An 11987-nucleotide genomic window follows, 5' to 3' on the forward strand; every position below is an offset into this window, starting at 1 on the left:
TCTTTTTTTAGAATATTGGATAAGCTAGAAAACATTAGCTAACAGTTTGTATAAAAAATAACTAATAGTTATTATTGATAAACTTAAAATTTCAATTTAATTTTTTAGATACAACCTGTCAAAGACAGGGAGTACAATAGGTTTATTATGGTATGAAAAAATTAAAACAGCAATGTATACTATTTTTTCAAAAATCTTATATTCACTTTCAATTTAAAGTAATTGTTATTAAACATTTTTAGCCTAACATTTATAAAGTTATTTGCCTTAAGTAAAAAAAAAGCTAAAATTACAGGGATGCAAAGAGCTTATTTAAATAGACTTATGCAAATCTTTAGAGAAACTTAAGAAATTTTTGAACTTTGAATTAATTCAGGAAAACTCTTAACAACTTGATTTTTTTCTTAAAACACAGGTTGACACAGGGCAATTTTATTTTTTTAATGTCAGGGTTGTTTACATTTTTTTTAAATCTCAGGACAGCTTTTTTTATAGATTTTAGATGAGATTTAGATAACTTAGCTTTATAATTTGTTATTTTATAACCAATGTACTTAAATAAGTAAAATTGCTAAAATATTATCTAAAATCTCAGGGTAGTTTATGGTGACTGAAAGAATGGCAACTCTGTTTATTGTCAGTTATCTATTTTTTTTTAAAGTTAAGATTGATTATTTTTAATCCTGTATAATCAAAAAAAGTTTTGAAAAAAAACGTAATTGGTATTTTTTATAGATTTTATATCTAGGAAAATACACAAAAATAAAAGTCAAGTAAGTTGGACAGTTTCTCAGCTTAAATCAGCCAGTTATCAAAACTAACAGAGGCTAAAAAGTTTTAACTAAAACAACAATGGAAAACCCTAGTTCTTTCAATTAGGCAATAATTAATTAAAAAAAAATATTTTTTTTATTGAAAATATTCATCAAATATTTTAAACACTACGTACTTTTAAAACTTTATTGAAGTAGTTTGTTATGTTTTAGCTTTGTTAATATGCAGTGCCACAACTTTAAAAATTTATAGTTGTTAGAAGTTGTTAACTTAATAAACTTAATCATGATTTAATTATTTTGTGCTGATAAATAACTAAGCCAGTTAAATAGTTAAAAAGTTAAGTAATGGTTCTGTATATTGTCTTATTATAACATTTTTTACATATCAGGAATCACATAAAAGGTACTTAATAATGTAAAATTCATGACTGTTTAACTTTAATAAAAGTTGCTTTAACATCTTAAAAAAACAAAGAGTATAAATACACATTAATATTTGCTCAAGTATGTACATTTCTTAAATTATTTAGTAGAGTCAGTTTTTAGTTATTGTTATCACGATAACATTTTAATGATTTTAAGTATTCAGATATACCTACATCCTAGAGAAAACTAATTTATTAGAAATAAAAGATTACATAATTAGGTTTCTTGTATTTTGATCTTTAAACAACTTATATCTTTTATAAAAATTAAATAAAAACAAATTATACAGTAGTCTTACTTTATTGTACCAACATATGTTTCTGTGTGTTAAAGAATCAACACACTTTAAGTGTGTTTTTAATGGAAAAAATTATAATAAGTTATTCTTTCCATTAAAAACCCATTTGAAGTGTGTTGACTTGTTAAAACACAGAAACATATGTTGGTACAATAAAGGAAGATTACTTTATAATTAGATTTTTATTTATTTTACAGTGAACTTGTTTCATATACAAATTTTGCATGATAAAAATTCAAGAATTAAATTTTAGAACAATTAATGTGTGAAACTTCATAATAAAATATGTTTTTCTTTATTCAGCTTTATATTAGACTACATGTTAGTTGTATAAAAAATACATATAGTGAAATAAATTAGTTCTTTTTTTTCAGTAACTTTACCACATTTAAAATTACAATCTTAAGAAGTAAATAAATAAAAAAGTTTTTTTTTTAGAATATTTTAATTATTATTATTCTTAGTTATAAAAATGGATAAATTATCAAAAATCAATAGTTTGAATGAGAGTTAGTTTAATTTTTGAACATAAAATATTTATAAGTTAACCAATTTTTATTGTTTTACCGTGTTAAAAGTCAAACAAAAGTTAAACTACATAAGTTATATGTATGTATTTTTTTTAATTTTCTGCTTTAAAATGATTTCTGTTTGTACATTGATTACATATTTGTTTAGAATTTACCCAAACTGAATCCTTGATGTCAGGTTTCAAAGAAGTTATTGAAAAACAAAACTTAGAGATTCAACATTTACATGACAAGCATTGTAGATTGGAAAAAGAAAAAGAAATTCTTGCTGATGAAAATTGTTAATTGTCGGAAACAAATAAGAAGTTAGAAAAAGAGCTTCATAAAAAAAGCGAAGAGTTGGTTATGTATAATTTTATTAAATATTAATTGTATTTGATATGTGTACTTGTTATTAAATTTTTAAGGATTAATGTTGAAATAAGCAGTTAAATTATTTAGTATAAATTTATTATACTATAAACTAAAATAAATGTATATTTAAAGTTTTGAAGTGCAAGATAAAATAATGACAAAAGCATACGTTTTATTAGTGGAAAAAATTAAGTCATTAGAGAAAGACCTAAAGGTGAAAAATACAAAGTAAGTTTTAAGTTGAAGTAGTTTTTTATTTGATAAGTTTACTTCCAACTGACTAGACGAATTTACTCCAATTTGTCTTAAGTTTGAAGAAAATTTAAAGCTTTTTATGAAAATATTTTTGAGTTTTTTACAGTTCAAGTTTATAGTCATTATCAAAAGGTTATGCTCATGTTTTTTATTAATTACAATAGCTACTTAGTTTTAAATATTTTGTTTCAAATAATTTTGTTATTAATTAGAACTTACAAACCTATAAGCCTAGTTTTGTTAATTAAACAATGTAAACTTTTTTAAAGATTGCAATGTCTCCAATCTTTATTTGTTGATAAAAGAAATGAAAAAGATTTAATTTCAAAAGTCAATGGAAATAGTGAAGGTATTTTTGAACATTTAACAAACAAATTACTAAAACTTTAGTAGTTTATTAATTTATTAGATGTTTTTAACTTATTCTGTTACCTTTAAAAACTGTTTAACATAAAACAGGGCCAATGAGAACAATATCTTATTTTGAAAAAAGTAAACAACTGAGTGTAATAAAAATAGAACCAGAAGAATTATGTGATTCAAGTTTTCATCAAACTAAAAAAACCGAAACTACCTGTAGTACTTCTAAGTCCTTACAAAAAAGTTAAAAATGTTGTGATATAATAATGTGTTTGAGTTTTATTGTATTAGAATTATCACTTGGTAAATTTACTTAGTTTTTATATTACAAATTTACAGAAGACATAACTGGTGACAATGGAACAAAGGACAAAACTTCTCAGGCAATTCAACAACAAATTGAGACTGATGTTAAAGGTTAATAATTAATTTTGTAACTTAATGTTATTTCAAAAAGCAAGTCTAGTTTATAAGTGTTTTTTTTGCTCAAATTTTTATAACTAATTTTTTTAAGTATTAAGTAGTTTTTCTAAAAGAAGAAAAACGTCATGTTATTACTAAGTTAAAAAAAAAATAAATGTGTAATTATTATCTACATTTATTTTACTCATGTAATCTATTGTATATATATAATTAAACCTATGTATGTATTTATGTTTTTCTACAACAGAACTATATAAACTAAATTTTTATATTATTTTTACTATTTATGAAGAAAAAGTTTTCAAGCTTTTAATCAAACTTTACAAGTTTTTTTTTGTGAAGAATTTTGTTTTGAGCTATTTGTTTTAAAGTGATGTTTAGTAAAACAAATGATCAAAATTTTATATAGTTTGAAAAATTAAATAAGATTCTAGCAAAACTAAACTACATTTATTAGCAAAATAATTTTTCTAGATTGTAGAGGTACCCATACTAACAATGATAACAAGTTTGAATGTCAAATTTGCAAAAAGAAGTATGTTAGTAAGTATTCTCTTAATCTACACAAGAATGTACATGATAAGATGCATCAATGTGAAACTTGCCTGAAATGTTTTAATAGTAAATCAGCTCTTAATCGGCACATCAGAACTCATACAGGTGAAAAACCTTACATATGTAAAACTTGTGGTGAAAAATTTGCTCGAAAACAAACGTTAAAAAATCATGAAGCAACTCACAGTGATGAGAGAAATTACAAATGCAGAATATGTCCAGATGACAGAAGCTTCAAAACTAAAGGAAATTTAAATACGCACATGGTTTTTCATTATGAACCTAAATACTGTTGTTCAAAATGTGGTAAAAAAAATTTTACTTCAGCACATTTGAAAAGACACCAAAAAACAAAAATATGTAAATTATAAAAGTTCTGAAAAGTACCGACAATAAAAGTAATTTTACGTTTGACATCCTTTTATTTAAACGTAAAGTCTGTTTTTGTTAATTTACCAGCATTTTTTAAGCTAAGTGTATTTGAAAAAAAAAAGTTTTATAGTAATCAAGTTCATACTTTATAAAAACGTTCTGAATTAAAATAGTTTGTACTTCAATTTGCAGGAAAATTTTTATAACTTTTTTTATAAGTTGTATAGGTAAATAGTTGTTAATTATATAATCTTTGGTAGTAAATATATAATCATAATTTGTTGTTTGTTTTTATCCGATAAGGGCAGGCTTTTTGAAAATATTGAATTATTTGTTTTAAAAATTTTATTTGCTTTTCTCTGCCACGCTCGTTTATCACATCAACAAAACAAAAGTTCGAAACAAATGTGTTCAGTTTGTAAGAGTGCTTTGGCTTCGGTACTAATTGTTTCCTTTCTACCTTTTATTTGTTTGTACGTTGATTAACCATGTTTATTGTATTTAATAAATAAAGTAGCCAAGTAGTTAATAAAAGGATAGTTTTTTTAACTTTGGTATGTGCTAAGTATTTATATTAAAATATAAACTTAATTAATTTATAATAGTTTCTTCTATGCAATTGTATGATCAGTTATTGGGAAGATAATAAAAAAAGAAAACTTTGTGATAACTACACAGCGTATTAAGTAAATCATAAAAGTCTTATAATAATAATAATTTTACATAACGCGAAAAATAATAGCTTGGTGGGATGGACTATAAAAGGTGTTAAAGTTATAAAACATCAAAAGGAATAAATTTAATATAAAATATTAGTGCTAAAAACTGAAAAGTATAGTTTACTTATTATAAACAAAAAAAAAACAACTTCCAGGAAAGTACTCCAAAAACATAAGTAAGTTAATATAAAAACTTTTAAATAATTCGAATTATAGCAATTATTAGTAAACAACTATAGTTAACTTTCAAATTAGAAACTTACGACAACATTACTTGAAATATTTTATGAATATAAAAGGGTATTTTTGATAGTATTTTGAAAGCGTTTAGTACAAAAATATAAACTTGCAGCTATGCCTTTTGATATAAAAATGAAAATTTATTATAAATATAAGAATAAAATAACTATATTTAAATAACTTATAAACAAATTAATTGCCTTTAAAATTAGACATAAAAATTTAAAAGTGAAAAGAAAAAGTAAGTTTCAACAAAAAGAGTTGATTATTTCTAATAGATTCGATAAAAACAATAAATCATGCTGAATAGTAAATTCTGGCATACCAGCATTAAGTAATTATTGTTGTAACTATTTATAATTTAAAAGTACAATATAACTTTATTTTTTGAATTTGTATTAATATTTGAAAACTTACTTAGAACTGTCTTAATTTGAAAACGAATGTTTAATTTAAAGAATTACATCTCATTCAACTAATATAATTATAATTACCACATATATTTTTGTGTTTAAACTTTATTCTGACTAACGGCGTTTCACTGCTCTCAAATAAATTTAACAACAGATCTACGGTGTCTCAAAAAAGCTCTAAGAATAGTTAAATATTATTTATTCTATTATCTATAAAATATTATCTATTCTTAGAGCTTTTTGAGACTCCGTAGATCTGTTGTTTAATTTATTTTAGAGCAGTGAAACGCCGTTAGTCGGAATAAAGTTTTAAAACAAAATCATCTGTGGTATATATTCCGATGAGCTTAGCTTACCAGGATCTCCAGGATTTAACGCCTCTTAACGTTATATCTAATAATTAAAATTATAATTTCATGCATTTTTTAGTGTTAGTTTATTTCTATTAAAACTGCAGTGCGACACAAAAAGCTAAATTATCTATTTTAGTTTTAAAGGTACTTTTTGATAAAATTTTTAAAATTCAAAATGTTTAAACCAAAGCCTGTTGGAGTACTAATTTTATTAAACTAAACAAGATTTAAATTGAATCCGATATGTTAAAAAAAATTAATAAAATATTTTACATGGAAATTTTATTTTCTTCTTGTTGACAACATCATTAATTTATCACAGGCATTTAATTTTCATTCATAAATAGAATTTAACTTCATATTGTATAAGCATTGTGTCTTAAATAATTTTAGAAGCTCAAACTTCACAATTTGTTCAACGTAAACAAAACAGTCTAACAAAAGTATCTTCCAAATTAACTTTTTGATTTTTAAAAAATAACTTGGACCTCTACGTAGATTATAATACTTAGTCTTATATGTGAGCTTAGTTTGAAGTAATATCTTCTGTTGAAATCACTATGACGTCAGTTGTAGCATGTTAACTTTTTAGAAACTTGAGTAGTTATATGATATTTGTGTATTTTTACAGCTCTAATAAGCTGATTACTTCACACTAACGTTGATATCAATATTTTCATCCCTAGAGTGGTCAAAGATACTCCAAAACGTTAAAAACTTTTTGTCAGTATTTTTATTGAGTCATATTTCTTCATAAAAAACTCACTTTTATGACTAAAACGAGTTTAAAACAAACATAAATTTTTAAAAAACCTTTATTTAATTAATAAATATCTACTCTTAAGGTTTCTAAAACATAGAATTATAGTATAATTTTTTTTAGATTAAAACTAAACAAAGTGTAAAATATACGTTCCTACTAAAATCAATAACTTCTATAAACAAAAATGTTTTTTACTTAATATTTTGAAAAAAATCTTGTCATCTTTAAATAAATTCGGTACGAGTTAAAACTATGGTATTTAAAGAAATTGATAAAACATATACATAAGTTTTAATAATATTCTGGTAATGTCATCATCAAACTCGAAGAAATATGTATTTTTATAAATGAAATCAGTTTTTAAGACATACAAGTACTCAAAATTCAGTTTCCATTTAAACATATCAAAAAAATTTTAATAGTTAATTAATTATTTTTAAGCAAAGCAAACAATAAGGATGACTTGTAACAGTTTAAGTTTAACTCAACACAGTTTTATAATCAAATTAATGTCAATCCTGCACAGAAATGATGTGTGACTTTATTTGTTCATTATTGAAACTACATTTAGTTACCTTAAAACAATACTAATTTAAAAATAAGATCAGGACCCAGCTCAGGCTGTATCTAAAGTTAAAATAAACTTATGGATCCAGCAGATAACTTAATGTTTTTTAAGACATAATTGCTTGTTCATGCACTAGTACTTATTATTATTTTAATAATATTTTTTATCAAAAGTTCTACTAATAAGATTGAAAAAATTAAACTTTGAGTACAAAATAAAAACATTGACACAAACATATATAATTTAATTAGATTGTTTATATACTATATTGAACTAATTTTGAAGTTATCCTCAATTTTTTTTTGATATTTGCAGTTTAAAAAAAAAAACTTAAATTAAAAACAAAATTAATAATTAAAATTACAATTATAACTGATATTCTTTTTACAATACTGAACATGCTGTGAAAACTAGCTTATCTTAATTTTCATATATGTATTTTAAATTAATTGAGTTGTCTATAGAATTGACTATTCATATGCCTTTTGTAGCGTATTCTAGTGGTTTACCAAATTTGTAATATTTTTTATAATAGAAAAACATCAGACTAATTCTTTCCTCTACAACGATAAACGTTTTTTGAAAGTCAAAAAAGTATGTTGTTTCTATTATAGTTCTACCTGTCCTATAGAGCTTAACATTAGAATAACTAAAAATAAATAAATAAACTTATATATATTAACCGAAAAAAAAGCTGTTGGTGACTCGTCATTTGGCAAACACTAACAAAATTGAAATCTCAACACCAAAAACCACAAATTGTTGGAAAATTATGAAGTCCATAGCAAGTATCTACCGACACTAGGGACGTAGCGTGGGAAGGGACACTGGCGCATGCGTACCACCTAAAAAAAGGACGTTTTATCTTTGTCTTTTTATTTATCAACTTCACTGCTTAATTTTTTTTAATATGTGTCTATGTAGTACTCAATAAAATAAACAACTTTTCTAATACCAAATATACATAGCCGGGTTCCGGTGAGTAGAGATTATTGTGTAATGGCTTTGATGAAAATATTTATATATCAAAAACCTTCATAAGGATTTTTACTCAAAAAGCGCACAACTATCGTAGTACAACAGTTATATTGATGTTCTACAAGGAAAAATGCTAAAATTTTGTAAACAAACCATGAAGCTAAACCTTTCCAATGGTGATAATGTAATAAAATAAATAATAAAAAATATATAAAATAGTTATATATAAAAAAGATAATAAATAAAATACAACAAACAATAAATAAACAATTCATACTGAGATTAAAGTGTTAATCTCAATTTAAAAAAAGTTTTATTTAACTTTCAAAAAGTTAAGTTTTTTAGTAAAAGTATATTCTTTTATACTAAGACAATAAAAAATTAAACAAAATTCTATCATCCATACAGTTGAAAAATATATCAATTTTTGTAGCAAATTGTTTTAGAGACTGTTCAGTCAGATCATGAATAAATTAAACAAACTTTTAGACATAGATCTTTTAAAAATATTTTTTTTTATCTATAAGACAAAATTAATTAATTTTAAATTTATATAATTTTAAGTTACATTTAAAAATATTATTTATAAAATCTGCTTTTCTACAAACTGTTTGTAACATTTAAAAATGCTATCATCTAAAGATCTTAAATAAACTGATTTTAAGATACTGGAAAAATTGTTATTTTTTTGTTAGATTTTAGATTTACAAAAATTGTTACTTACAAATAAGTCTCTTAAACATTTTGTTTTGTATCAGAAATTTTAAGTAAACTTTTCACAAACACTCAAGATAACTCAGGATTTTATGAAGTTTTTAAAAGCTTTAATATGACTCAGAAGAATTCAGGATAACTCAGAATATTTTAATTTTCTTTAACTCCGGCTGAATTAGAATAGCTTTGTTTTTTATTAAAAAAACTCAGGATTTTTTTAATGCTTTTAAAAGCTTTCAGAAAAGATTTTTTATAAATTATGAGTTATATCTAGTTAATTTAGTTACATTATATGTTATTATCTAACCAATTTGGTTAAAGATCTCAGTTTTTATTCGTAATAAAAAATTAAAATTGTATCTTTAAAAGAATTTAAAATGCTCATGATGAAACGGGACATTTTTAACTAACTTATGACAGGTTTTTGACTCAATGAGTGGAAATCCTGATATTTTCAAACATAATTGACTTTTTTGTTTTATAAAATGTGTATTATGTAAATTTTTAAATACGTAAAAATTTGTTTTGATTTACTTTTAGATTGTTACTAAAAAAATGCAAAGTACCAAAAATAATAAAGTATTGAACGTTGCAAATCTAAAAAGATGTCAGGTTGGAAAATTGTTTGAAGTTGAAATGCTCGATTTGAAAAATAGCAAACAAAAACTAGATAATGCTATAACTCAAGACTGCAGTTCAAATGATTTTAGATTTATATTTTTAACATTATTTGCACTTCAGAATTTATTAATTTGTTTAGAATTGTATTTGCAGTTTTATAATGTAATAAATTAAAAAATATATATTGTAAGACAAAAAAAAATAGCTTTTAAAATTTAACCTTAAAAAAATTAAAACTTTGAATTTTGATACCGAAGGTTTTACACTTATGTTTAAAAAAATATCTATAAAGATGAAGATAGTATATTAAAATCTGCGATATATAAAATTTTGAGTTATTTTAAGTTAAATAAGATTCTATCTTATTGATAGAAAATATATATTGACTTTTATTCCTTATTAACTTGAAACGATATAGCTATTTTGTATAAAAAGTCTCGGTTTCAAATATGTTTGAATAACTTTGGTATTGTTTTTCATAATACTTGGAATATAAAATTTTTAGAATATAAAAACTTTTCTATTATATTAAATCATTAATAAAGACTTTTTTATGCTTTTTTTCTTGATCTTTAGATATTTAGTTTTACTGTCATTAAGTCTTACGTTTCAAAATTTTTATAAAACAGCTTTTCATTTTTAAAGCTGTTGAACTTCTAATGAAGCTGTAGAAGTTCAACAGCTTTAAAAATGATTGGCCCTCAGAAGTGTCCAGTATACTTAAAACTTCCTTACCTTGGAAGTATTTCTGAGAGGTTTTCTAAGAAAATTTCTGAGGAAATAAGCCAAGTTTTCAGCTCTGTTCATTTAAGAACAGTTTTGTATACTGATCGACCTCTGAGTGGAATTTACAAAGATGTTTCTCCCACCCATGAAAAAAGTAACATCATCTATAAATTTAGTTGTCACTGTGGTAGTGACTACGTGGGAAAAACATCTCAAAGGTTTCATGTAAGAATCGATCAACATGTTCCGAAAGTTTTGAAAAAGTGGTTTGATGGCCGTTCTGAGAAACCAACTAAAAAATACTTCTCAGCGATTGGGCAACATTTGTTGGATAATCCTGAGTGTGTTAAAAATTATAAAAAGGACAATTTTTCAGTCTTAGTGAGAGCGGAGAACTCTTTCCAATTGCATATTCTGGAAGCTTTATGTATTCAATCTTTAAAGCCCAGTTTATGCAAGCAGAAAAAGTTTGTTTACCAAACTAAACTTTTTAAATCCTTATATTAGTAATTTTAACGTAATTAGTTTCTTGTTTAACTTTATTTTTAAACATAGTTTTAATTTAAAAATTTTTTCGCTTTTTTATTTAGATTGTTTTAGTTCTACCGAGTTTTATTAGTATACCAAATTTGTTTAACATTAGCACTTATTTAATTTTAACTTTTGATTATTACGTCATTTTATATCTTAAAACTTAAAACTGCAGTATAATTTTATTTCAATTTGTATTCATTCAAATTCAATAGGAAACAATTTCTGACGAGTCCTATTTGAAAGTACTTAAATAAATTTAAAATGAAATGTGTTCTGTTATATATTTTAAAAAAAAAAAGTAAAATATAGATTTTCCCACTACAATCATTCTAAAAAAGAGAAATTTGAGTCATTTTTCTTGACATAAAAAATCAAAACACAACAATTTCTTTGTTCTTAAAGTATTTTTTTTAGATATACAAAAAGTTTATTTATTATATATATATACATAAATATATTTATAGATATATAAAGAATAATTTCAAGATTTAAAACTTGAAGGTCTTGAGCATTGTGCTTATGCACTCATCAACTTCAAAACAAGTTCAAAAATTAATATTAATATATATTTATTTTTAACTTTAATATACAAATAGTATATAAGTTAATAGTTTAATTTCATGCATTTTTAGATTGCTTTTATTACATTGATTTAAAAACTTTAAGTGTGCTCAAGTAACACGCCTCTAACTTATTTTGTTCAATTTTTTTTATAAAATTAATAATCAGATAATACTCATAACTAATAGCAGATATTCTTTAAAAGCGCGTTTTATAGAACAAAAAAGTATCTGCTTTTTTTTTGCTTTAGAAATGTTTCGTGCAACATACGAACTACTTTAATTAAAGCTTTTATTTAAAGAGCAACTATTCCACACATAAATATATTTAAAAAAAAACTTTGTTTAAGACAACCATTAAAGTTCGTTTTTCCACAAACATATACAATTTATGTTTGACCTTATTTTAAGTTTTTATTTTTTACATGTACTAATACAAATAACTGCAC

The sequence above is a fragment of the Thalia democratica genome, chromosome 8, assembly GCF_965202585.1.
Source record: "Thalia democratica chromosome 8, ktThaDemo2.hap1.1, whole genome shotgun sequence".
Classification (NCBI taxonomy): Eukaryota; Metazoa; Chordata; class Thaliacea; order Salpida; family Salpidae; genus Thalia; species Thalia democratica.